The sequence below is a fragment of the Heptranchias perlo genome, chromosome 20, assembly GCF_035084215.1.
Source record: "Heptranchias perlo isolate sHepPer1 chromosome 20, sHepPer1.hap1, whole genome shotgun sequence".
NCBI lineage: Eukaryota > Metazoa > Chordata > Chondrichthyes > Hexanchiformes > Hexanchidae > Heptranchias > Heptranchias perlo.
In genome coordinates, this window is record NC_090344.1 from 20864506 (window position 1) to 20890962 (window position 26457).

The 26457-nt window shown below is 44.3% G+C and overlaps 6 non-coding genes across 6 annotated transcripts; 1 reads left to right on the top strand and 5 right to left on the bottom strand.

The window, feature by feature from the left end:
* Positions 1 to 2253: 2253 nt before the first annotated feature.
* trnaf-gaa (transfer RNA phenylalanine (anticodon GAA)) lies at positions 2254 to 2326 on the bottom strand. Its single transcript has one exon. It is a non-coding gene; the product is annotated as a tRNA-Phe (tRNA).
* Positions 2327 to 3344: 1018 nt separating this feature from the next.
* On the bottom strand, positions 3345 to 3417 carry trnak-cuu (transfer RNA lysine (anticodon CUU)). The gene has a single exon. It is a non-coding gene; the product is annotated as a tRNA-Lys (tRNA).
* A 2851-nt stretch (positions 3418 to 6268) lies between these two features.
* trnaf-gaa (transfer RNA phenylalanine (anticodon GAA)) lies at positions 6269 to 6341 on the bottom strand. Its single transcript has one exon. It is a non-coding gene; the product is annotated as a tRNA-Phe (tRNA).
* A 5326-nt stretch (positions 6342 to 11667) lies between these two features.
* trnaf-gaa (transfer RNA phenylalanine (anticodon GAA)) lies at positions 11668 to 11740 on the bottom strand. The gene has a single exon. It is a non-coding gene; the product is annotated as a tRNA-Phe (tRNA).
* Positions 11741 to 23722: 11982 nt separating this feature from the next.
* On the top strand, positions 23723 to 23814 carry trnar-ucu (transfer RNA arginine (anticodon UCU)). The gene is given in 2 exon segments: positions 23723 to 23759; positions 23779 to 23814. It is a non-coding gene; the product is annotated as a tRNA-Arg (tRNA).
* A 1575-nt stretch (positions 23815 to 25389) lies between these two features.
* Positions 25390 to 25461, bottom strand: trnag-ccc (transfer RNA glycine (anticodon CCC)). Its single transcript has one exon. It is a non-coding gene; the product is annotated as a tRNA-Gly (tRNA).
* Between the last annotated feature and the right edge of the window lie 996 nt (positions 25462 to 26457).

Genomic DNA, 26457 nt, shown 5'->3' on the forward strand with positions numbered 1-26457 from the left:
GTGGAAACAGTCTGATGTCGCTCACTGCAGAAATATCCATGTCAGTGTGAAGGAGCTCGCTTGCAACCTTCGAACCTTCTCTGTCAAGAAGTATTCCGACTTCGTTCAAGCCAACCTCGTTTTTTTGGATATTTTTCATATGCCTGTTATCCAACCGCAGAATAAATGGTGGAAAATCAGAGGCACTCAGCTGGCAATGCTTGCGGTACATTTTCTGGCAGACAAGACACACATTCGAACCCAAGAATTTGCGAGACAATGAATGTTAAGGTAAAAGGTTGCCTTCGTGTCCTCCAACGACCAACTTTTCAGTTCGCAGCGAAACGCGCTAACCAATTGCGCCACAGAAACAGAACTTGCAAATGTTCAAGGACTAATTCATCGAGATGACGCTTCAGGTTGCCGCACTCAATATAACAGCTTTCTTCCAATCAGTTCACTTTTCCAAAATAAAATGTGTGCAGCTTGCACGAGTCAAAATCTGTGCTGTATTATTTCTGAAAATTAAACTCACCTTGCAATTAAACACCTGTATGTTGAAAGACTCAGTCCGCTCGTGGAAGAGAGGATTGATTTTTGAGCTGTGATTCGCCATTCTCTGTTCCAGTAATATTCAGGTTTGCGGAAAATGAGATGAGATGAAATGAGCAGGACAAACCAGCAGGTCTGTGAAACTACACGGTGTCTACAAAGTTGTCTCTTGTACTTGCAGTGAAGTGGACGACAATTTTCACTCTTAAACCAGTAATTATTATGTTAAGAAAAAATGTGGCCGAGAAAGACTCGATTTCAGCGCGGTGACAAGGGCCAGAGTAAAGTTCAGTTCATGCGATTGCCGAGTGGCGAGAGGGTGGATTTGTAACTCCTGTGCGGCTGCGCTGCACATTGTCCAGATCTGTTTGGAGCGATATTCCCTTCAATTCATCACTTACAGGGACAGTTTGATTCTAAGTTTCTTTTTCCCGGTGCTTGGTGAGATTTCAGAAATAAACGCGACCCGTGCTTAACCCAAACTCGTCACTAACACATTGACCGATACAAGGCGGCCACACTCTGCACTTCAGTGAGATGAAAGCCGACAGCGATTTCTCGTCGATTCCAATAGCGAAAAAAAGTCATTCAATGAAAGTGCAGTTCATTGAGGTGCCTTTAAATTCCTGATTGTTTACACAGAACTTCTTCCCAACGCGTTTGAGATAAACGTGGGGCGATTTGGGGACTTCTCCCTCTTTGCAAAAGTTTCATCCGCAGCACAAGATCAAAAGTCGAGGGCAAAATGAAACGATTTGCTCAAATTTGAGATCCAGAGAACCAGAATATAGAGCAAGGTTCTGTTTATTGAGAAAAAGCAGATGAAACATTCATTCCGGAACGATACAGAACCCTATCAGCTCTAAAGGCAACGGTTACCCCGTGTTTTGAACACGCAGCCTTCTGGTGACGCAGGAAGAAACGCAGATGGTAGCAGGAAATTGAAAAGTGGGAATTGATAGATTAAGTGTGTGGACAAAACTGTGGCAAATAGAGTCCAATGTGGGGGAGACCGAGGTCATACACTTTAAATCTAAGAAAGATAAATCAGAGTATTTTCTAAATGGTGAGAAAGTCGGTGCTGTGGAGGAGCAGAGAGATTTAGGGGTCCAAGTGCAGAAATCGCTGCAGGTACAAAAATTAATTAAACAGCCTAATGTGCCGTTGGTACGGCCGGTTAACTCGTTTGCAAAGAGTATACTGTAACATAATGATCACGGACTCGATTCTTGTAATTTACTTTATTTATTTCGCGTTTTTGTAACTTTTGAAATCGAAGCTTTAAAAAGAAAATCAACAGAAAAATTCACGGGGACCGTTTTTGAATTACATCCGTTGTAACTTTGCCCCTGGGCAGGATAAACACGTCTTTCTTTTGATTTGTCTTTCTCCAATTTGCAGATAAACGTTTAACTCGCGCCCTGTTCCCATCAATGATCATCAGCAGCAACAGACAGACAGAGCGGATCTGACCGCCCCGAGATGTGGAAAATGGAACAGTTTCGGACAAATCAAATAGTCACCTGGCACCGAGAGAGACAAAACCAAGAGAAAAAGGCAGAAGGTAACAGTGAAATAACAGCCAAATACAAACGATATAAATATTTCCCATCCTTGATGTCTCTCCATTCAATCCCCAATCCGACAGTGGCGGGAATGAAATTTCACTGCAAATCAATCCGAGAATCGAAGCAAGGAAGAAGAAAGTAAACAAACAAAAACTGCGGAAACTCGGGATTGAACCAAGGACATTCAGATCTTCAGTCTAACGCTCTCCAAACTGAGCTACTTCGGCTCTGTACCCAACGATTACTTTGTGTTATTGTCGTGGTAGAAAATATAACCCCAGGAGGAATTGCCCCTCCTGTTCATTCCACAATTCATATATAAACATCGTACTCGTAGAGATACACCCACAGTTCACATATAAATATCGTTGTCATACGTAAACTACCAAAGTTTATAAATCAACAGCGCACTCATACATCCACACCCAGTTTGTGGGAGGAAGATCGGTACCGACCGCCGATAGAGCTCTCAGAGGCGCAAGCAGCAGCGACCGATCAAACTCTTGATCTCATCCTTAACACAGACCGGGAGATCCACCTGTGAAGTTACACCGCACTTTGATAGCAGGGACGGTAATTGCTTCTGAGAAGGCCTCAGGGCGTCTAATCGCTTCTTAGTGGCGATCCATTGTGGCAAGGGCATCTCAGAGAGGGGAAGGTACTATCAGAGGGCATCAGAGAGTGTAAGGGGGCTCAAAGAGGAGAGCGGGCAGTCAGATGGCATCAGAGAGTGTTTTAAGATCTGAGAGAGGGGAAGGACTGCCGAGTTTGGGAGAGTGTATGGCGGCTCAGGGCGCATCTGTGCAAGGGGCAATCAATGGGTATCAGAGCAGGTGAATGGCGGTGACAAGGTTCAAAGTGAATCATGGACTCTCTGAGGGTATCGGAGAAGGTCAGAGACAGAGCGTATCAGCGATGATAAGGAGCACAGGGATAATCAAATGGGGTAAGGGGGGATCAGGAGGTATCAGAGAGGCGAATTGTTCCAGCGTTGGCATCTCCTAAATATTACATTTTCTGACCTTCAACATTTTTAATAACAACAAAAAGTGAATCCAATTGAACCGATAACCTGTCCGTGTCCCATGCGGAGGGAACGAGAAGGTAGAATCGATAGGGAGTGGATATTTGGCAACGCTCACGGTTTCCTTTCACACAGCTCAGGGTTGTGCCTGTTTCGAATCTGGAGACAAGAGGTTGCACTTTAAAAATTTTATCACCGAGTGTGAAAAGTGGAACACAAATCGCCCAACGTGGGGCTCGAACCCACCACCCTGAGATCAAGAGTCTCATGCGCTACCGACTGAGCTAGCCGGGCCGACGGCTGAAATTGTTCCCATCTTATCATTGCAGAGAGACAACTGTTGGCCTTGCTGCAGGAGTTCAGTTCGTTCCACAATCTCAGGGTATCGACTTCTGAACACCCGTTTTTTTCATTCTGGAGTTAGTCTGATGTCTTTTACCATTCGTCCAGCTCCGCGCTGAGCAGTATCGGAACATCGGGACAAGAGAAGGCCATTCAGCCCCTCGAACCTGCTGCCCCATTCAATTGGATCATGAGTTGATCTGCAATTCATCTCTGTTTCTCCGTCTTGGACTCATATTCCTTGGTACCCGAATCGAAAAACGATCTGTCAATATCAGACTTCAAATTATGAATTGAACCACAATCCACATCCTTTGGGATGAGAGAGTTCCAGCTTTCGGCCGTATTTTGTTTGCTAAAGTGATTCCTGATTTCTTGCATGATTAGTCCAGCTCCAATTTCATTTTGGATTCGGCCAACAGAGAGAGAGAAAAAGGCCGTCTTCACCGGAGATTGATCCTTTAGCGATCTCTCACAAATCAACTGAAACCAGTCGGAATGTGAATACCATTTCACTTTTCCAAAATAAAGGGAGTGACATTCATTGTGGAAACAGTCCGATGTCGCTCACTGCAGAAATATCCATGTCAGTGTGAAGGAGCTCGCTTGCAACCTTCGAAACTTCTCTGTCAAGAAGTATTCCGACTTCGTTCAAGCCAACCTCGTTTTTTTGGATAATTTTCATATGCCTGTTATCCAACCGCAGAATAAATGGTGGAAAATCAGACGCACTCAGCTGGCAATGCTTGCGGTATATTTTCTGGCAGACAAGACACACATTCGAACCCAAGAATTTGCGAGACAATGAATGTTAAGGTAAAAGGTTGCCTTCGTGTCCTCTAACGACCAACTTTTCAGTTCGCAGCGAAACGCGCTAACCAATTGCGCCACAGAAACAGAACTTGCAAATGTTCAAGGACTAATTCATCGAGCTGACGCTTCAGGTTACCGCACTCAATGTAACAGCTTTCTTCCAATCAGTTTACTTTTCCAAAATAAAATGTGTGCAGCTTGCAGGAGTCAAAATCTGTGCTGTATTATTTCTGAAAATTAAACTCACCTTGCCATTAAACACCTGTATGTTGAGAGACTCAGTCCGCTCGTGGAAGAGAGGATTGATTTTTGAGCTGCGATTCGCCATTCTCTGTTCCAGTAATATTCAGGTTTGCTGAACATGAGATGAGATGAAATGAGCGGGACAAACCAGCAGGTCTGTGACACTACACGATGTCAACAAAGTTGTCTCTTGCACTTACAGTGAAGTGGACGACAATTTTCACTCTTAAACCAGTAATTATTATGTTAAGAAAAAATGTGGCCGAGAAAGACTCGATTTCAGCGCGGTGACACTGGGCCAGAGTAAAGTTCAGTTAATGCGATTGCCGAGTGGCGAGAGGGTGGATTTGGAACTCCTGTGCGGCTGCGCTGCGCATTGTTTAGATCTGTTTGGAGCGATATTCCCTTCAATTCATCACTTACAGGGACAGTTTGATTCTAAGTTTCTTTTCCCCGGTGCTTGGTGAGATTTCAGAAATAAACGCGACCCGTGCTTAACCCAAACTCGTCACTAACACGTTGACCGATACAAGGCGGCCACACTCTGCACTTCAGTGAGATGAAAGCCGACAGCGATTTCACGTCGATTCCAATGGCGAAAAAAAGTCATTCAATGAAAGTGCAGGTCATTGAGGTGCCTTTAAATTCCTGATTGTTTCCACAGAACTTCTTCCCAAAGCGTTTGAGATACACGTGGGGCGATTTGGGGACTTCTTCTCCCTCTTTGCAAAAGTTTCATCCGCAGCACAAGATCAAAAGTCGAGGGCAAAATGAAACGATTTGCTCAAATTTGAGATCCAGAGAACCAGAATTGAGAGCAAGGTTCTGTTTGTTGAGAAAAAGCAGCTGAAACATTCTTTCCGGAACGATACAGAATCCTATCAGCTCTCAAGGCAACGGATACCCCGTGTTTTGAACACGCACCTTCTGGTGACGCAGGATGTAATGCAAATGGTAGCCGGAAATTGAAAAGTGGGAATTGATAGATTAACTGTGTGGTCAAAACTGTGGCAAATAGAGTCCAATGTGGGGGAGACCGAGGTCATACACTTTAAATCTAAGAAAGATAAATCAGAGTATTTTCTAAATGGTGAGAAACTCGGTGCTGTGGAGGAGCAGAGAGATTTATGGGTCCAAGTACAGAAATCGCTGCAGGTACAAAAATTAGTAAAACAGCCTAATGTGCCGTTGGTACGGCCGGTTAACTCGTTTGCAAAGAGTATACTGTAACATAATGATCACGGACTCGATTCTTGTAATTTACTTTATGTATTTCGCGTTTTTGTAACTTTTGAAATCGAAGCTTTACAAAGAAAATCGACAGAAAAATTCACGGGGACCGTTTTTTGAATTACATCCGTTGTTACTTTGCCCCTGGACAGGATAAACACGTCTTTCTTTTTATTTGTCTTTCTCCAATTTGCAGATAAACGTTTAACTCGCGGCCTGTTCCCATTAATGATCATCAGCAGCAACAGACAGACAGAGCTGGTCTGACCGCCCCGAGATGTGGAAAATGCATCAGTTTCTGACAAATCAAATAGTCACCTGGCACCGAGAGAGACAAAACCAAGAGACAAAGGCAGAAGGTAACAGAGAAATAACAGCCAAATACAAACGATATAAATATTTCTCATCCTTGATGTCTCTCTGTTCAATGCCCAAACCTTCAGTGGCGGGAATTAAATTTCACTGCAAATAAATCCGAGAATCGAAGCAAGGAAGAAGAAAGTAAACAACCAAAAACTGCCGAAACTCGGGATTGAACCAAGGACCTTCAAATCTTCAGTCTAACGCTCTCCCAACTGAGCTATTTAGGCTCTACATCCTATACTTACTTTGGGTTATTGTCGTGGAAGAAAATATAACCCCAGGAGGAATTGCCCCTCCTGTTCATTCCACAGTTCAGATATAAACATCGCACTCATGGAGATACACCCACAGTTCATATATAAACATCGTACTCATAGAGATACACCCACAGTTCATATACAAACATCGTACTCATAGAGATACACCCACAGTTCATATATGAACATCGCTGTCATACGTAAACTACCAAAGTTTATAAATCAACAGCGCACTCATACATCCACACCCAGTTGAGAGGAGGAAGATCGGTACCGACCGCCGATGGAGCTCTCAGAGGCGGAAACAGCAGCGACCGATCAAAGTCTGGATCTCATCCTGAACACAGACCGGTCGATTCACCTGTGAAGTTACACCGCACTTGGATAGCAGGGACGGTAATGGGTTCTGAGAAGGCCTCAGGGCGTCTTATCGCTTCTGAGTGGCGATCCATTGGAGAAGGTACTATCAGAGGGCATCAGAGTGTGTAACGGGGCTCAAAGAGGGGAGCGGGCAGTCAGAGGAGATCAGAGAGTATATTGAGATCTCACAGAGGGGAAGGACTGCCAGAGGGTATCAGAGAGTGTAAGGACTCTCAGGGCGTATCAGTGTGTGAGGACTGCGGGTATCAGAGAGTGTAAAGGGCGCTGACAAGGTTGAAAGAGGATAATGGACTCTCTGAGGGTATAAGAGAAGATGAGGAGATCAGGGAGAATCAAGGAGGGTAAGTGGGTATCAGGAGGTATCAGAGAGGCGAATGGATCCAGAGTTGGCATCTTCTTAATATTACACATCCTAACTATCAACATTTTTAATAACAGCAGAAATGAAACCTATTGAAACGGTATCTGCCGTGTCCCATGTGGAAGGAATGAGAAGATAGTATCGGGACGGACTGGATATTTGGCAACGCTCACGGTTTCCTTTCACACAGCTCAGTGTTGTGTCTGTTAAAATAACTGGATTTCATGAACTGGAGATCAGAGGTTGCACTTTGAACCTTTTTCACCCACTGTGAAAAATAGAACTCAAAACCCCCAATATTTGCTTTAGACCCAAGACCCCGAGGTTCGGAATTTCGTGCTTCACCGACTGAGCTCGCCTGGCCAGCGGCAGGGCTCCTTCTCATCCTATCATTACAGAGAGGCAGGTGGTGACGCTGCTGTCGGGGTTCAGTTTGTCCGACAATCCCAAGGTGGCTGAATCTGAACACCCGAGTATCATTCTGGAGTCAAGTCTGATGACTCTTACCAGTCGCCCAGCCCCGCACTGAGCAGGAGTGTAACATCGGCACAGGAGAAGAACATTCAGCCCCTCGAGCCTGCTTGCCCATTCAATTAGATCATGAGGTGATCAGTAATTCATCTCTGTTTCCCCGCCTTGGACTCATATCCCTTGGTAACCGAACCAGAAAATGATCTATCAATATCAGACTTGAAAATTTGAACTGAGCCTCAATCCACATCCTTTGGGATGAGAGAGTTCCAGCTTCCGGCCGTATTTTGTTTGCGAAAGTGATTCCTGATTTCTTGCTTGATTAGTCCAGCTCCAATTTCATTTTGGATTCTGCCAACAGAGAGAGAGAGAGATAAAAAGGCCGCCTTAACCAGAGATTGATCCTTGAAAGATCTCTCACAAATCAGCTGAAACCTGTCGGAATGTGAATACCATTTTACTTTTCCAAAATAAAGGGAGTGTCATTCATTGTGGAAACAACAAGTAATCCGAATTATTTCAAGCCAATCTCGTTTTTTTTGAACATTTTTCAGACAGCAGATTAAATGGTGGAAAATTAGACGCACTCAGCTGGCAATGTTCACGGTGTAGAATCATAGAAGTTTACAACATGGAAACAGGCCCTTCGGCTTAACATGTCCATGTCGCCCAGTTTATACCACGAAGCTAGTCCAAATTGCCTGCACTTGGCCCATATCCCTCTATACCCATCTTACCCATGTAACTGTCCAAATGCTTTTTAAAAGACAAAATTGTACCCGCCTCGACGACAGCCTCTGGCAGCTCGTTCCAGACACTCACCACCCTTTGAGTGAAAATATTGCCCCTCTGGATCCTTTTGTATCTCTCCCCTCTCACCTTAAATCTATGCCCCCTCGTCATAGACTCCCCTACCTTTGGGAAAATATTTTGACTATCTACCTTATCTATGCCCCTCATTATTTTATAGAATTCTTTAAGATCACCCCTAAACCTCCTAATCTCCAGGGAAAAAAGTCTCAGTCTATCCAACCTCTCCCTATAAGTCAAACCATCAAGTCCCGGCAGCATCCTAGTAAATCTTTTCTGCACTCTTTCGAGTTGAAAAATATCCTTTCTATAATAGGGTGACCAGAACTGTACACAGTATTCCAAGTGTGGCCTTACTAATGTCTTGTACAACTTCAACAAGACATCCCAACTCCTGTATTCAGTGTTCTGACCAATGAAACCAAGCATGCTGAATGCCTTCTTCACCACCCTCTCCACCTGTGACTCCACTTTCAAGGAGCTATGAACCTTTACTCCGAGATCTCTTTGTTCTATAACTCTCCCCAACGCCCTACCATAAACGGAGTAGGTCCTGGCCCGATTCGATCTACCAAAAATGCATCACCTCACATTTATCTAAATTAAACTCCATCTGCCATTCATCGGCCCACTGGCCCAATTTATCAAGACCCCGTTGCAATCCTAGATAACCTTCTTCACTGTCCACAATTCCACCAATCTTGGTGTCATCTGCAAACTTACGAACCATGCCTCCTAAATTCTCATCCAAATCATTAATATAAATAACAACGGACCCAGCACCGATCCCTGAGTCACACCGCTGGTCACAGGCCTCCAGTTTGAAAAACAACCCTCTTCAACCACCCTTTGTCTTCTGTCGTCAATCCAATTTTGTATCCAATTGGCTACCTCACCTTGGATCCCGTGAGATTTAACCTTATGTAACAACCTACCATGCGGTACCTTGTCAAAGGCTTTGCTAAAGTCCATGTAGACCACGTCTACTGCACAGCCCTCATCTATCTTCTTGGTTACCCCTTCAAAAAACTCAATCAAATTCGTGAGACATGATTTTCCACTCGCAAAACCATGCTGACTGTTCCTAATCAGTCACTGCCTCTCCAAATGCCTGTCGATCCTGTCTCTCAGAATACCCTCCAACAACTTACCCACTACAGATGTCAGGCTCACCGTTCTGTAGTTCCCAGGCTTTTCCCTGCCGCCCTTCTTAAACAAAGGTACAACATTTGCTACCCTCCAATCCTCAGGCACCTCACCTGTATATTTTCGTTCAGACAGGACACACATTCGAATGCTGGAAACGCGAGACATTGAATGTTCAGGTGAAAGTTACTACCCAGCGTTCACCGGGTGGAGCTTGAACCAACAATTGCGCCACAGAAACACAACTTTGTAGTTGCTGAAGGACCAATTCACCGAGCTAAAGCTTCAGCTTGCCGCGATTAATATATCAGCTGTCTGGCAATCAGTTTACTTTTCCAAAATAAAGGGTGTGCAGCTTGCATGAGTGAAAATCTGTGCTGTATTATTTCTGCACATGAAGCCAACCTTGCCATTAACCACCGTATGTTGGAAGACTCAGTCCCCTCGTGGTAGAGAGGATTGACCTTTTGAGCTGTGATTCGCCATTCTATATTCCAGTAATATTCAGGTTTGCTGAAAATGAGATGAGATGAAATGAGCAGGTCCAAGGAGCAGCTCTGTGACACGACACGGTGTCTACAAAGTTGTCTCTTGCACTTACAGTGAAGCGGACGGTAGTCTTCACTATAACACCAGTAACTATGATGTTAAAAAAAATGTGTTCGAGAAATACTTGATTTCAGCGTGGCGATACTGGGCCGGAGTAAAGTTGTGATTGCCGAGTGGCGAGAGGGTGGATTTGGGACTCCTGTGCGGCTGCGCTGCTCATTGTCCAGATCTGCTTGGAGCGATATTCACTTCAATTCATCACTGACAGGGACAGTTTGATTCGAAGTTTCTTTTCCCTGTTGCTTGGTGAGATTTCAAAAATAAAGACGACCCGTGCTCACCCCAAACTCGTCACTTGCACGCTGACAGATACAAGGCGGTCACACTCTTCACTTCAGTGAGATGAAAGCCGAGAGGCGAACAAAACTCATTCAATGAAAGTGCAGGTCATTGAGGTGCCTTTAAAGTCCTGATTGTTTGCACTGAACTTCTTCCCAAAGCGTTTCCGATTCACGTGGAGCGATTTGGCGACTTATTTCCCTCTTTGCAAAAGTTTCAACTGCAGGTCAAGTTCAAAAGTCAAGGGCAAAATGAGACGCCTTCCTGAAATTTGGGAACCAGGGAAGCAGACTTTAGAGCAAGATTCTGTTTATTGAGAAAAAGCAGATACAATATTCATTCCGGAATGATCCAGAATCCGATCAACTCGAGAAGTAACGGTGACCCCGTGTTTTGAACACGCAGCCTTCTGGTGGCGCAACAATCATGTAGATGGAAGCAGGACGTTGAAAAGTGGGAATAAATCGATTAAGTGAGTGGGCAAAACTGCGGCAAATAGAGTTCAATGTGGGGGAGAGCGAGGTGATCCACTTTAAATCTAAAAAAGATAAATCAGGCTATTTTCTAAATGGTGAGAAAAAAGGAACTGTGGAGGAGCAGGGAGATTTCGGGGTCCAAGTGCAGAAATCGTTGCCAACCAGCATACAGGTACATCAATTAATTAAACAGCCGTTCGGACCGCCGGTTAGCTCATTTGCAAAGAGTATGCCGTAATGTCATGATCATGAATTCCATTCTTCTAATTTGCTTTATTTATTTCGGGTTTTTGTAACTTTTAAAATGCAAGCCTTACAAACAGGTCCACAGACAAATTCACGGGGACAGTGTTATTGAATAACATCCATTGCAACTTTGCCCATGGGCCGGAGAAACACGTCTTTCTTTTTTATTTTTCTATCTCCGGTTTGCAGAGAAACGTTTAACTCGCGGCCTGTCCCCATTAATAATCATTAGCAGCAACAGACAGACAGAGAGGGTCTGACCGCCCCGAGATGTGGAAAAGGCATCGGTTTGGGACAAATGCATCAAATGAAATTGTCCCCCGGCACCGAGAGAGAAAAAACAAGAGAAAAAGGCAGAAGGTAACAGAGAAATAAAAACTAAATCAAGACGAAAAAATATTTCCCATCCTTGATGCCTCTCTATTTCATCCCCAATCCTTCAGTGGCGGGTATCAAATGTCACTGCAATGAAATGCGAAAATCGAAGCAAGGATGAAGAAACTCAACAACCAAAAACCGCCGAAACTCGAGATTGAACCAAGGACCTTTAGATCTTCAGTCTAACGCTCTCCCAACTGAGCTATTTTGGCCGCTTGTTAAAGTGCCCCTTTACATCATTGTCTTGGAGAAAACATAACCCCAGGAGGAATTGCAGCTCCTGTTTATTCCGCAATTCAAATAAAAACATCGCACTCATATGTGCACACCCGCAGTTCGTATATAAACATCGCACTCATATATACGCACCCGCAGTTCATATATAAACATCACACTCATATATACACACCCACAGTTCATATATAAACATCGCACTCATATATACACTCCCACAGTTCATATATAAACATCGCACTCATGTTTCCACACCCACAATTCATATACAAACATCACACTCATATATATATACACCTATAGTTCATTTGCAAACATCACGCTCATATATACACACCCACAGTTCATATATAAACATCGCACTAATATATACACACCCACAGTTCATAAACAAACATCACACTCATATATATACACCCACAGTTCATATATAAACATCGCACTAATATATACACACACAGTTCATATATAAATATCACACTCACATATACACTCCCACTGTTCATGTGTAAATATCACCCTCATATATATACACCCACAGTTCATATATGAATATCACACTCATATATACACTCCCACTGTTCATGTATAAATATCACCCTCATATATACAAACCCACAGTTCATATATAAATATCACACTCATATATACACACCCATTGTTCATATTTAAACATCACACTCATATTTTCACACACAGTTCATATATAAACATCGCACTCAAATATACACTCCCACTGTTAATGTATAAATATCACCCTCATATATACACACCCACAGTTCATATATAAACATCGCACTCATATATCGACTCCCACAGTTCATATATAAATATCACACTCATATATACACACCCACAGTTCATATATAAATATCACACTCATATATACACACCCATTGTTCATATTTAAACATCACACTCATATATACACACACAGTTCATATATAAACATCGCACTCATATATGGACTCCCACACTTTATAAAACAACAGCGCACTCTCACTACACGTCCTGTTTTGTATTTTCAGCGTTAAATTTGCTGAAGTCTGGCAAAGGGGGCGAGATGTCGGTCCTGCTACTTCGACGGATGTGTCGGTGTCCAGGGGATTGGAAAGCTCCTGTGGCACACGAAGTGTCTGAAAGGCCCGGATACACATGAAGATCATCAGCGCGGTGTCTACACCTCGTGCTGCAATGTTAGCGAGCCTGATCAACTTAAAAGGCGGCTTGTTGCAAACACCTTGTGGTCTCAGTTTCTTTTTGCACAGAACTGAACCTCAATCGTTCAAAATGCAATGTTTTCTTTGCTGTTTCACAATAAACAATATCTTATAATAAAGTTTCGCTCATTGGTTCCTCAGTGTCAGAGGGAGAATTGTCCAAAACTCCTCATTTAATTCATTGTTTATTCAGAATCAGCCCACGATTGACACAGAGAGATAAACACACCGAGAGATACAGAGTATCGGTAAACACAGCAAAAGATACAGAGTATCGGTAAACACAGCGAGAGATACAGAGTATCGGTAAACACAGCGAGAGATGCAGAGTATCGGTAAACACAGCGAGAGATACAGAGTATCGGTAAACACAGCGAGAGATACAGAGTATCGGTAAACACAGCGAGAGATACAGAGTATCGGTAAACACAGCGAGAGATACAGAGTATCGGTAAACACAGCGAGAGATTCAGAGTATCGGTAAACACAGCGAGAGATACAGAGTATCGGTCAACACAGCGAGAGATACAGAGTATCGGTCAACACAGCGAGAGATACAGAGTATCGGTCAACACAGCGAGAGATACAGAGTATCGGTAAACACAGCGAGAGATACAGAGTATCGGTAAACACAGCGAGAGATGCAGAGTATCGGTAAACACAGCGAGAGATACAGAGTATCGGTAAACACAGCGAGAGATACAGAGTATCGGTAAACACAGCGAGAGATACAGAGTATCGGGAAACACAGCGAAATAGACAAGAGAAATAGAAAAATACAAACTGCCTCAAACGCTAACAGACAGTGAGAGGTAGATATCAGGAAGTGGAGGTGGGGTCGTTGCAGCTTAATTTGTATCATCAATTTGCAAAAGCTGGGCAAATTGCCATTTTCTTCACAAGAGGTCCTCGGTTCCATTCCCAGCAGTGCCTTTTTATTCTATCTGATATTTACCCCATTTCTGAATTAAACAACAAAGTAACACAGGCCGTATTTGTATTAATTCCGGAGCCAATAAGGAAAGGACTGCTGAACTGTAACGCGGAAGTGCTCGTTCTTTGTACAGACGGACCTCTCACTGAAGTAGCAAGCACTTTGAGCTTGACAAATCATAGAATCGTTGGAGTTTGGAAGGATGCCATTCGGCCCATCGAGTCTATGCCGTCTCTTTGTAAGAGCAATCCAGTTAGTCCCATTCCCTCTCTCTTTCCCCGTAGGCCTGCATTTTCTTCCCTTCTACTATTTATCCAATTCCCTTTTGAAAGCCACGATCGAATCTGTTTCCGCCATCCTTTCAGGCAGTGCCTTCCAGATCAGAACTTCTCGCTGCTTTTTTTTTCCTGATGTCGCCTTTGGTTTTTTGCCAATCACCTTAAATCTGTGCTCTCTGGTTCCCGATCCTTCCGCCAATGGGAACAGTTTCTTTCTATTTACTTCATCTAAACCCGTCATGATTTTGAACACTTCCATCAAATCTCCTCTCAAACTTTTCTGTTCTCAGGAGAACAACCCGAGCTTCTCCAGTCTATTCGCGGAACTGAAGTCCCTCATCCCTGGAACCATTTCTGCACCTTCTTTTCTGCATCTTTTCTGCACCCTCTCTAAGGCCTTCACATCCTTCCGAAACTGCGGTGCCCCGAATTGGACATAATGCTCAAGTTGTAGCTGAACCAATGTTTTATAAAGGTTTAATATAACTTCCTTGCTTTTGTGCTCTATGCCTCTATCTATAAAGCCCCAGATTCCGTATCCTTTTTAACCGCTTTCTCAATCTCTCCTGCCACCTTCAAAGATTTGTGCACAGATACCATCAGGTCGCTTTTCCTGCACCCCCTTTAGAATTGTACCACTTAGTTTATTTTGCATCTCCTCGTTCTTCCTTCCAAAATGTATCATTTTGCATTTCTCTGCATTAAATGTTATCTGCTGTGTGTCCGTCCATTCCACCAGACTGTCTATGTCATCTAGGAGTCTATTACTGTCCTCCTCACTGTTTACTGCGCTTCTAAGTTTTGTGTTATCTGCAATTTGAAATTGTGCCCTGCACACCCAAGTCCAATTCATTAATATATATCAAAAAAAGCAGCCATCCTAGTACCGACCCCTGGGGAACACCACTGTAAACCTTCCAACCGTTTACCACTACGCTCTGTTTCCCGCCAGTTAGCCAATTCGCATCCATGCTGCCACTGCCCCTGTTTGTTCCATTGGCTTCAATTTTGCTGACAAGCTGATTACTGGACTATTCCAATGGTCTCCTGGCTCGTCTCCCATCTTCCACCCTCCATAAAACTGAGCTCATCCAAAACTCTGCTGCCCGTATCCTAACGCTCAACAAGTTCCGTTCTCCCACCTCCTCTGTGATCACGAACCTACATTGGCTCCCAGTCCGGGAAAGCCTCGATTTTAAAATGCTCATCCATGTTTTCAAATCCCTCCATCTCTTCACCTGTCCCTATCTCTGCAACCTCCTCCAGCCCTACAATTCTCATCCTTCTTTTCAAATGCCTCTATGGCCTCGCCCCTCCCTGTCTCTGTAAACTCCTCCAGCCCTACAACCCTCCGAGATCTTAGCGCTCCTCCAATTCTTCCTTCTTTTGCATCCCCGATTTTAATTGCTCCACCATTGGCGGCCGTGCCTTTAGCTCCCTCGGCCCTAAGCTCTGGAATTCCCTCCCGAAACCTCTCCACCTCTTTACCTCTCTCTCCTCGTTTAAGATGCTCCTTAAAACCTACCTCTTTAACCAAGCTTTTGTTCATCTGTCCTCATACCTCCTTATGTGGCTCAGTGTGAAATTTTGTTTGATAATCTCACCTGTGAGTCGCCTTGGGTCGTTTCACTCCGTTAAAGGCCCGAAATAAAGTTGTTGTTGTTGTTCTTCTTGTTGTCGTCGTCGTCGTCATCAAACGCATTGCCCTCATAAACCCTCTCTATTACCTCACCAAAAAACTTAATCAAGTTAGTTAAACACGATTTGCCTTTAATAAATCCATGCTGGCTTTCCTTTATTAATCCACATTTGCCCAAGTGACTGTTCATTTTGGCCCGGATCATCGTTTATAAAAGCTTCCCCACCACCGAGTTTAATTTTACTGGCCTGTAGTTGTTGGGTTTATCCTTACACCCTTTCTGAACAAGGATCTAACATTTGTAATCATCCAGTCCTCTGGCATCACCCCCGCATCTAAGGAGGATTGGAAGATTATGACCAGGACCTCTGAAATTTCCACCCTTCCACTCCCTCAGCAACCTTGAAAGCATCCCATCCGGACCGGGTGACTTATCAACTTTAAGCATGGCCAGCCTTTCAAGTGCCTCCTCTGCATCAATTTTCACCCCATCCAGTGTCTCAACTACCTCCCTTTTTACTGTGACTTTGGCAGCATCTTCTTCCTTGGTAGAGACAGATGCAAAGTACTCTTTTAGTGCCTCAGTCACGCTTTCTGCCTCCATGCGTAGATCTCCTTTTTGGTACCGAATCGGCCACACCCCTCCTCTTATGAACCTTTCATTATTTAAATGCCTGTCGAAAACATTTGGATTACCTTTTATGTTAGCCGTCAAACTATGTTCATACTCTCTCTTTGCCCCTCTTATTTACTTTTTCACGGTACACGGTACTCACTTGCATTGTCAAACTGATATCTATCATAAACCCCCTTTATCTGCTTCATTTTACCCCCAATCTCTTTCGTCATCCAGCGATCTCAGGCCCTACCTTCCCCCCTCTTGGGAATCTATCTAATCTGTACCCGAAACATCTCCTCCACCCATTGTTCGATTATATTTTAGCCTGCAAATCTTTGATTCCAATTTACACGGGCCAGGTACGTTCTCAACCCATTAAAATTGGCCCTTCTCCTGTTAAGTACTTTACTCGAGATAGCTCCTTCTCCTTTTCCATAACTCATCTAAATCTTATGATACTATGATCACCGTTCACTAAATATGACACTGACACTTGCTCAAATTGACCCACCTCTTTCTCCAGAACCAGATCCACCAATGCCTCCTTCCTCGTATCATTATGTGTTAATATTAACACCTGTGACGTATTTGTATATTTGATACATTTAATGTAAGATATTTGAGCTGCGAATGTGTCCAAAACACGTTTTCAGGATAATGCACTCGTGGGCTTATTTTACAAACTCCTTTAACGACAACCAGCAACCAATCTCCATGAAAGGTTGCGAAGCAAAGCTGGTTTCAGAGCAGTTTTCGGCGTTCAGCTTTTGTCCGCAATGTGTAATTAGTAGAAACTCATTTAAAGCACATCTTAGTATCAATGAGAATGTCAGGCACGGGACAGTTGGGATGGAACCGTCTCTGATAATAATTACAAAGTGCAATAGATTATAAAGTGAAAAAGCCAATCCAATCTCTCAGTCTCTCTCTCTGTCACTTTCTCGATGAGTGAACGTAAACCAGCAGAAGAAGCTAAAACAAAGTACTGAGTAGTTTTGTTTGTTTCCTTTTCCTTCGGGCGAGTACAGTTGAAGAGAATGATTTCTGTTTCCTGCTGGACAAATAACTGAAATGAGCAGTGCATCTGGTTCCCATGGTACCCAGTGAAACAACCACGTTTTTATCTCACATTTACACTGATACCTTCTTTCCTTACTAATTATAGGAAACTTTTGGTAAGGTTCAATCACACTTCAGATGTCCAGAAGGGCAAAGAAAGGCAGACACCTCATGGTGAGTAACCTACAGGCGAGAGAGGTTTGCAGGTTTACCTGGAGCTGTAAATGTAAAAACTCCTTCCAATGCACAAACTCCCCTCACCAACAGCAATTCAATTCTAACTGATCTGAGACTTTGGTCATTTATGTTGATTATACTTTGTCATCCGACTTACCATGAGCAATGCCACAGTGGGTATGTTAGGTTACGGACAGTTCTTCCTCCAACAGTTGTTCTCTCGGTCACACATCCGGAATCACCTCTCGGTCTCACACTTCAGAGTCACGCCTGAATATAAGCACATTTCTGTTTCAGACTTTGACCTGAAGGTCAACAAATCGCAAGTCAAGAGGAAGGGAACAAACAAATCAAATATTTAAGAACGTTAACGGATAGAAAATTCACTATAAATAACTGAGGAAAAAATGAAGCAAACGGATCAAGAAGAACAATTAGCAAAAGGAGCCGAGCCGAGCGGAGGGAGCGTCCGATAAAAGGCGGGATTTCAGAGCGCTGAGAAGAGCTGAGAGGAGCCGAGCCGAGCGGAGGGAGCGTCCGATAAAAGGCGGGATTTCAGAGCGCTGAGAACAGCTGAGAGGAGCCGAGCGGAGCTGCGACCGAGTTCGAAGTGACGTCAGGAATCAGATCGGGACGCGACACAGGGGAGGCACCTGATTGGTGAGTAGGTTCAGGTGAGTATTTCTCCTTATCTACAGTAACTGAAGTAAAAGGAAAGGGAAGGTCTGCTGGTCTTATAGGAAGTAGCGTTTATTTTTTAGTGAATCAAGGTCCCTAGTGTAGTTAACATTCTCTAAATTGAGAACAATTTAAAGGAGTAAACTCCTTAAAGGGAGTGGTAAGTAGTTTTTCTTTCCTTTTTTTTTCTCTTGACATTGTAGTTGTTCTTAAGCTAATTTAAGGGTTAAGTCATGGCAGGAGATCCCAGCGCCGTGTCATGTTCCTCTTGTGGGATGTGGGAATTCAGGGCTCCTTCCTGTATCCCTGATTCCTTCACCTGCGGGAAGTGTGTCCAGCTGCAGCTATTGTTTGACCGCTTGACGGCTCTGGAGCTGCGGATGGACTCACTTTGGAGCATCCGCGATGCTGAGAAAGTCGTGGATAGCACGTTCAGTGAGTTGGTCACACCGCAGATAAAAATTACTGAGGGAGATAGTGAATGGGTGACCAACAGACAGAGGAAGAGTAGGAAGGCAGTGCAGGGGTCCCCTGCGGTCATCTCCCTCCAAAACAGGTATACCGTTTTGGATACTGTTGGCGGAGATGGCTCACCAGGGGAAGGTGGCAGTGGCCAGGTTCATGGCACCGTGGCTGGCTCTGCTGCACAGGAGGGCAGGAAAAAGAGTGGCAGAGCTATAGTGATAGGGGACTCGATTGTAAGGGGAATAGACAGGCGTTTCTGCGGACGCAACCGAGACTCCAGGATGGTATGTTGCCTCCCTGGTGCAAGGGTCAAGGATGTCTCGGAGCGGCTGCAGGACATTCTGGAGGGGGAGGGTGAACAGCCAGTTGTCGTGGTGCATATAGGCACCAACGATATAGGTAAAAAACAGGATGAGGTCCTACAAGCTGAATTTAGGGAGTTAGGAGTTAAACTAAAGAGTAGGACCTCAAAGGTAGTAATCTCAGGATTGCTACCAGTGCCACGGGCTAGTCAGAGTAGGAATGACAGGATAGCTAAGATGAATACGTGGCTTGAGAGATGGTGCAAGAGGGAGGGATTCAAATTCCTGGGCCATTGGAACCGGTTCTGGGGGAGGTGGGACCAGTACAAATTGGACGGTCTGCATCTGGGCAGGACTGGAACCAATGTCCTAGGGGGAGTGTTTGCTAGTGCTGTTGGGGAGGGTTTAAACTAATGTGGCAGGGGGATGGGAACCGATGCAGGAAGTCAGTGGGAAATAAAGTGGTGACAGAAACAAAAGGCAGTAAGGGAGAGTGTACAGAACATGACCGGACAGATGGTCTGAGAAAGCAGGGCAAAGACCAAGGGAAGACTAGATTAAACTGCATTTATTTCAATGCAAGAAGTCTGATGGGCAAGGCAGATGAACTCAGGGCATGGATGGGTACATGGGACTGGGATGTTATAGCTATTACTGAAACATGGCTAAGGGAGGGGCAGGACTGGCAGCTCAATGTTCCAGGGTACAGATGCTATAGGAAAGATAGAGCAGGAGGTAAGAGAGGAGGGGGAGTTGCGTTCTTGATTAGGGAGAACATCACGGCAGTAGTGAGAGGGGATATATCCGAGGGTTCGCCCACTGAGTCCATATGGGTAGAACTGAAAAATAAGAAGGGAGAGATCACTTTGATAGGATTGTACTACAGACCCCCAAATAGTCAACGGGAAATTGAGGAGCAAATATGTAAGGAGATTACAGACAGCTGCAAGAAAAATAGGGTGGTAATAGTAGGGGACTTTAACTTTCCCAACATTGACTGGGACAGCCATAGCATTAGGGGCTTGGATGGAGAGAAATTTGTTGAGTGTATTCAGGAGGAATTTCTCATTCAGTATGTGGATGGCCCGACTAGAGAGGGGGCAAAACTTGACCTCCTCTTGGGAAATAAGGAAGGGCAGGTGACAGAAGTGTTAGTGAGGGATCACTTTGGGACCAGTGATCATAATTCCATTAGTTTTAAGATAGCTATGGAGAAGGATAGGTCTGGCCCAAAAGTTAAAATTCTAAATTGGGGAAAGGCCAATTTTGATGGTATTAGACAGGAACTTTCAGAAGTTGATTGGGAGAGTCTGTTGGCAGGCAAAGGGACGTCTGGTAAGTGGGAGGCTTTCAAAAGTGTGTTAACCAGGGTTCAGTGTAAGCACATTCCTTATAAAGTGAAGGGCAAGGCTGGTAGAAGTAGGGAACCTTGGATGACTCGGGAGATTGAGGCACTAGTCAAAAAGAAGAAGGAGGCATATGACATGCATAGGCAGCTGGGATCAAGTGGATCCCTTGAAGAGTATAGAGATTGCCGGAGTAGAGTTAAGAGAGAAATCAGGAGGGCAAAAAGGGGATATGAGATTGCTTTGGCAGATCAGGCAAAGGTGAATCCAAAGAGCTTCTACAAATACATAAAGGGCAAAAGGGTAACTAGGGAGAGAGTAGGGCCTCTTAAGGATCAACAAGGTCATCTATGTGCGGAACCACAAGAGATGGGTGAGATCCTGAATGAATATTTCACATCGGTATTTACGGTTGAGAAAGGCATGGATGTTAGGGAACTTGGGGAAATAAATAGTGATGTCTTGAGGAGTGTACATATTACAGAGAGGGAGGTGCTGGAAGTCTTAACGCGCATCAAGGTAGATAAATCTCCGGGACCTGATGAAATGTATCCCAGGACGTTATGGGAGGTTAGGGAGGAAATTGCGGGTCCCCTAGCAGAGATATTTGAATCATCCACCGCTACAGGTGAGGTGCCTGAAGATTGGAGGGTAGCAAATGTTGTGCCTTTGTTTAAGAAGGGCGGCAGGGAAAAGCCTGGGAACTACAGACCAGTGAGCCTGACATCTGTAGTGGGTAAGTTGTTAGAGGGTATTCTGAGGGACAGAATCTACAGGCATTTGGAGAGGCAGGGACTAATTAGGAACAGTCAGCATGGTTTTGTGAGAGGAAAATCATGTCTCACGAATTTGATTGAGTTTTTTGAAGGGGTAACCAAGAAGATAGATGAGGGCTGTGCAGTAGACGTGGTCTACATGGACTTCAGCAAAGCATTTGACAAGGTACCGCATGGTAGGTTGTTACATAAGGTTAAATCTCATGGGATCCAAGGTGAGGTAGCCAATTGGATACAAAATTGGCTTGACGACAGAAGACAGAGGGTGGTTGTCGAGGGTTGTTTTTCAAACTTGATGCCTGTGTCCAGCGGTGTGCCTCAGGGATCGGTGCTGGGTCCGCTGTTATTTGTTATTTATATTAATGATTTGGATGAGAATTTAGGAGGCATGGTTAGTAAGTTTGCAGATGACACCAAGATTGGTGGCATTGTGGACAGTGAAGAAGGTTATCTAGGATTGCAACGGGATCTTGATAAATTGGGCCAGTGGGCCGATGAATGGCAGATGGAGTTTAATTTAGATAAATGTGAGGTGATGCATTTTGGTAGATCGAATCGGGCCAGGACCTACTCCGTTAATGGTAGGGCGTTGGGGAGAGTTATAGAACAAAGAGATCTAGGAGTACAGATTCATAGCTCCTTGAAAGTGGAGTCACAGGTGGATAGGGTGGTGAAGAAGGCATTCAGCATGCTTGGTTTCATTGGTCAGAACATTGAATGCAGGAGTTGGGATGTCTTGTTGAAGTTGTACAGGGCATTGGTGAGGCCACACTTGGAGTACTGTGTACAGTTCTGGTCACCCTATTATAGAAAGGATATTATTAAACTAGAAAGAGTGCAGAAAAGATTTACTAGGATGCTACCGGGACTTGATGGTTTGACTTACAGGGAGAGGTTAGACAGACTGGGACTTTATTCCCTGGAGAGTAGGAGGTTAAGGGGTGATCTTATAGAAGTCTATAAAATAATGAGGGGCATAGATAAGGTCGATAGTCAAAATCTTTTCCCAAAGGTAGGGGAGTCTATAACGAGGGGGCACAGATTTAAGGTGAGAGGGGAGAGATACAAAAGGATCCAGAGGGGCAATTTTTTCACTCAAAGGGTGGTGAGTGTCTGGAACGAGCTGCCAGAGGCAGTAGTAGAGGCGGGTACAATTTTGTCTTTTAAAAAGCATTTGGACAGTTACATGGGGAAGATGGGTATCGAGGGATATGGGCCAAGTGCAGGCAATTGGGACTAGCTTAGTGGTATAAACTGGGCGACATGGACATGTTGGGCCGAAGGGCCTGTTTCCATGTTGTAACTTCTATGATTCTATGATTCTATGAAAAGGTAATAATTAAAGAAAGGAGAAGGGGAACCGATCAAATCGCTCCAAATAGTTTTTGAAAAATCCTTTCGGTTTTCATCGTAGTTTCTCCGTTAAGTTGGGGACGAACATCGAGAAATACTTTTCGTAACATCATAAAGACAATTAGAATAAACATTTCACAAAGCAGGCCTTAATCTTACTTATACGATAGCGTGTTATGTGTTTGTAAAATCTGCAATTGTTTTACCATTCTTTAAGTTTAGAGGGATGCTCTGAACATATGTTCCACATTGAAACGGAAGTGGATTAATAAAATAAAATGAGAACATTTGTTTAAGAATATGAAGAGCTGATTTTCCATGTTGGATATCGCGATATATTTATTTACACAACTGTCATTTATGAAATGATGGAATATATTTATTTCTATATCTGTACGGGTAAGGAAATCCCCATTTGATCATTTCCAGGAACCAGTCAAGTACTTAAATTAGTTTGTCAAACCCAAAACACCCTTTGGGATTTGCTGATTGAAAATTTGCATGGAAATCGCGACCATCACAAAGCATTGGAACAAATATACCCGCTGAGGTTTCGGGGTTGTTACTGATTTATTTGTATCACTGAGTAACCTATTTTACACAGGGTGAAGCTACACATCTGATGATAAGAGTCTGGGTTGGAGAAGGAACAAATGAAAGTATCAAATTTAATAACACTGATTCCACAAACACTGTACACCACATCCTTTAAACATTGTGAACTGTTTCGACATAAAACTGGTGAGGGTGTAAACAGAAAGTAACAGAAAAAAAGCTCATTAATGTATCAAATTGAATTTTTATATTGTTGCACAAACACTGAACAGACCATCCCTAAAACACTGTCCCGATCTAAAATCAGTCGGCAGGATCCTGAGCCACAATGAAAATGTTGTGATTTCAACCTGGTTCAAAACACGCAGCCTTCTGATTTGGAGTCAGACGCGACTGTTCTTGCACCAGGCCCACAACAAGCGGCTGGAGCCGGATCCATTGGAGGGCGATCGGTGCAGACCGCCACCGCGGCTCTCGGAATGTGAGAGGCGGAAGCAGGAGCAGCCTGACCGCCTCAACCACAGCAGAGGATCCCCGCTCTGCCTCACATTGCATAACTGACTCTGTGGCGCAATGGACAGCGTGTTGGACTTCTACTTAAGGGCTAGAGGAGTCATCCAAAGGTTGTGGGATCGAATCCCACCAGAGTTGGATTTTAGTTCAGGGATCGGGAGCTGGGAAGTGAAATTTTGCAGCAAAACCGCAACAGGATCATTAATGTCCATCAAGGACGGGAAACTGCACCCGACACTTCATTTTACACAAGTGGCTCCAGTCACACCCGAATTTATGATTCTAAATCCACTCTGAACTGGATTGGCGAAACGCTCTCAAGAAGGAGATTCATCATCTGCTCAGACCGAAAGTCAATCTGCTGGACTTCCGGTTCTGTCAGACCTCATGTTCCTTCAGACAGGTTTCTAACTGGACACATTCATCCTGCTGCCGTGCGAGCATTGGTTCTTTAGGGGTAGAATTCTTGTTTGCAGTAATTCTATTCCTGTAAAAGTGGCTCCTGAAGATCGCAAGATGGAAAGTATCCTGGCTGAGCGGTCTAACGCGCTGGTTCCTTAAATTTAGATGGATCAAAACCATAGTTTTTGGTTCCAATTCCGCAGCCTCCCTCCGGAAAACAAGTAATACTAAACATTTCATCTGCTATTGCAACAGCGCAGACCGGAGGAACCATATGGCAATTCAAATAAGTAGATGCATTTTGGAACAAACCAATTGTACCTTCAACTCCGGTCGAAATGTTCACGAGCAAAATGATCGTTTGACTTAGCTGAGACTCGAATTAACAACCCGAGCATTTCCCGATCCTGTCCTGTCAAATAAAGATCGCGCACTGATCGATTGCGCCGCTGGAGCCCGGTCACTCTGATCATCTGTCCTGCTCTGCTGGCAAGAATCTTAAGGTGAGAGGCCCTCACCTGTGGAAACGTGTCCAGTCACTTTGATGAAACTAATATCTGCACTTTCACTTTCAGTTTCTTTCACATTCTCTGCTCCATCGCACGACAATCGGGTTTTCTGCGAACAGGTCAAAATGAACATTGCAAGAAATTCTATCAGTCGTAAGATTTGAACCCAGTGCCCACGTAGCGATTGGATTTATTGTCTGACAGCAGTGAACTCTGTTCGCACAACGCCTTGCCAGTCTTTCACGTTTTGTTTAATTACCAAATAAATAAATTGGAGCTAATAGACCGCATTTACGCCGTGCTGGGATTGTTCTCCTTCGAGCAGAGAAGGTTCAGAGGAGATTTGATGGAAGTGTTCAAAGTCATGAAGGGTTCAGATAAAGTTAATAAAGAGAAGCTGTTCCCATTGGCCGAAGCGTCGAGAACCAGAGGACACAGATTTGAGGTGATTGGCAAAAGAACCAAAGGCGACATAAGGAAAATCGTTTTTACGCAGCGAATGGCTATGATCTGGAATGCGCTTCCTGAAAGGCTGGTGGAAGCAGATTCAATCGTGGCTTTCAAAAAGGAATTTGATAAATACTTGAAGGGGAAAATGCAGGGCCACTGGGAAAGGGACGGGGAATGGGACCAATGGGATTGTTCTTACAAAAGGCAGGTAAGGAATTGATGGGTCGAATGACCTCCTTCTGTGGTGTGTTCGTTCTATGATCAATATTATTTTACACACAGTGAACAGACAATCCCTGAAAGACTGCCCCGCGAAAAAACAGAGTGACACTGAAAGGTTGCAAAAATGCGATGACCCCGACGTGATTCAAACACGCATCCTTCTGATCGGGAGTCAGACGCGCTACCGTTGCGCCACGAGGTCGACAGTGAGTAGTTGGAGCCGGATCCATTGGAGGAAGATCGGTACCGACCGCCACAGTGACTCGAAGAGGCGGAAGCAGCAGCAGCAACAGCGCAGGAGCCCCGCTCTCCAATCCAGCCGTTACCAGCGGAGAGCTGCCAGTCCCGGCCTGAGCCCTGTCTGGGAGCCGCCTGCCATTTTTTCTTTGCAGAACGGGACCGATCCAGTTTCAGCTCACAAACAAACTCAGGAATCCCACTCCTGACAGATTCACTTATTTAAACCTTGTTTAGATTCAGTGAATTGGGATTTAATTCAATCCTCATCTGCCCTCCGCTCTGTCAGTTCAGGACTTTATTTAAACCGATACTTGGAGCTCTGTTTTACAGGGTGCCGCCTCTTCATGCATTTCTCAGTCCTACTACAAACACTGATTGCTGCTAACTTCTGCTTAATACAAAGTGCTCAGGAACGAGGGAATTTCTCCTGGGTACTGAGTTCGAGTTAAGGAACAATAGAGGTGCGATTACACTACTTGGTGTATTCTATTGGCCAACAGCTGGTGGGACGGATATAGAGGAGCAAATTTGCAGGGAAATTACAGAGTGGTGCAAAAGCCATAGAGTATTAATAACCGGGGATTTCCAATATCCTCATGTAGACTGAGATAACAATAATACAAGGCACAAAGAAGGGGAAGAATTTTTGAAATGTGTTCAGGATAACATTCTCGACCAGTACGTTTCTGGCCCACTGAGGAAGGAGGCATTGCTGGACTTGGTTCAAAGGAATGAGGCGGGCCAAGTGGAGCAAGTGTAAGTGGGGGAGCATTTAGGGAGCAGCGATCAGTTTCATAAGGATTAGAATAGCTATGGAGATGGACTCTGTCAACTTTAAAGTAAAAATACTCAATTGGAGGAGGGCCAATTTCAGTGGGATGAGAACAGATCTCGCCCCGGTAAATTGGAATCCAACATTGTCTGACAAAACTATAATTGGACAGTGGGCGGCTTTTAA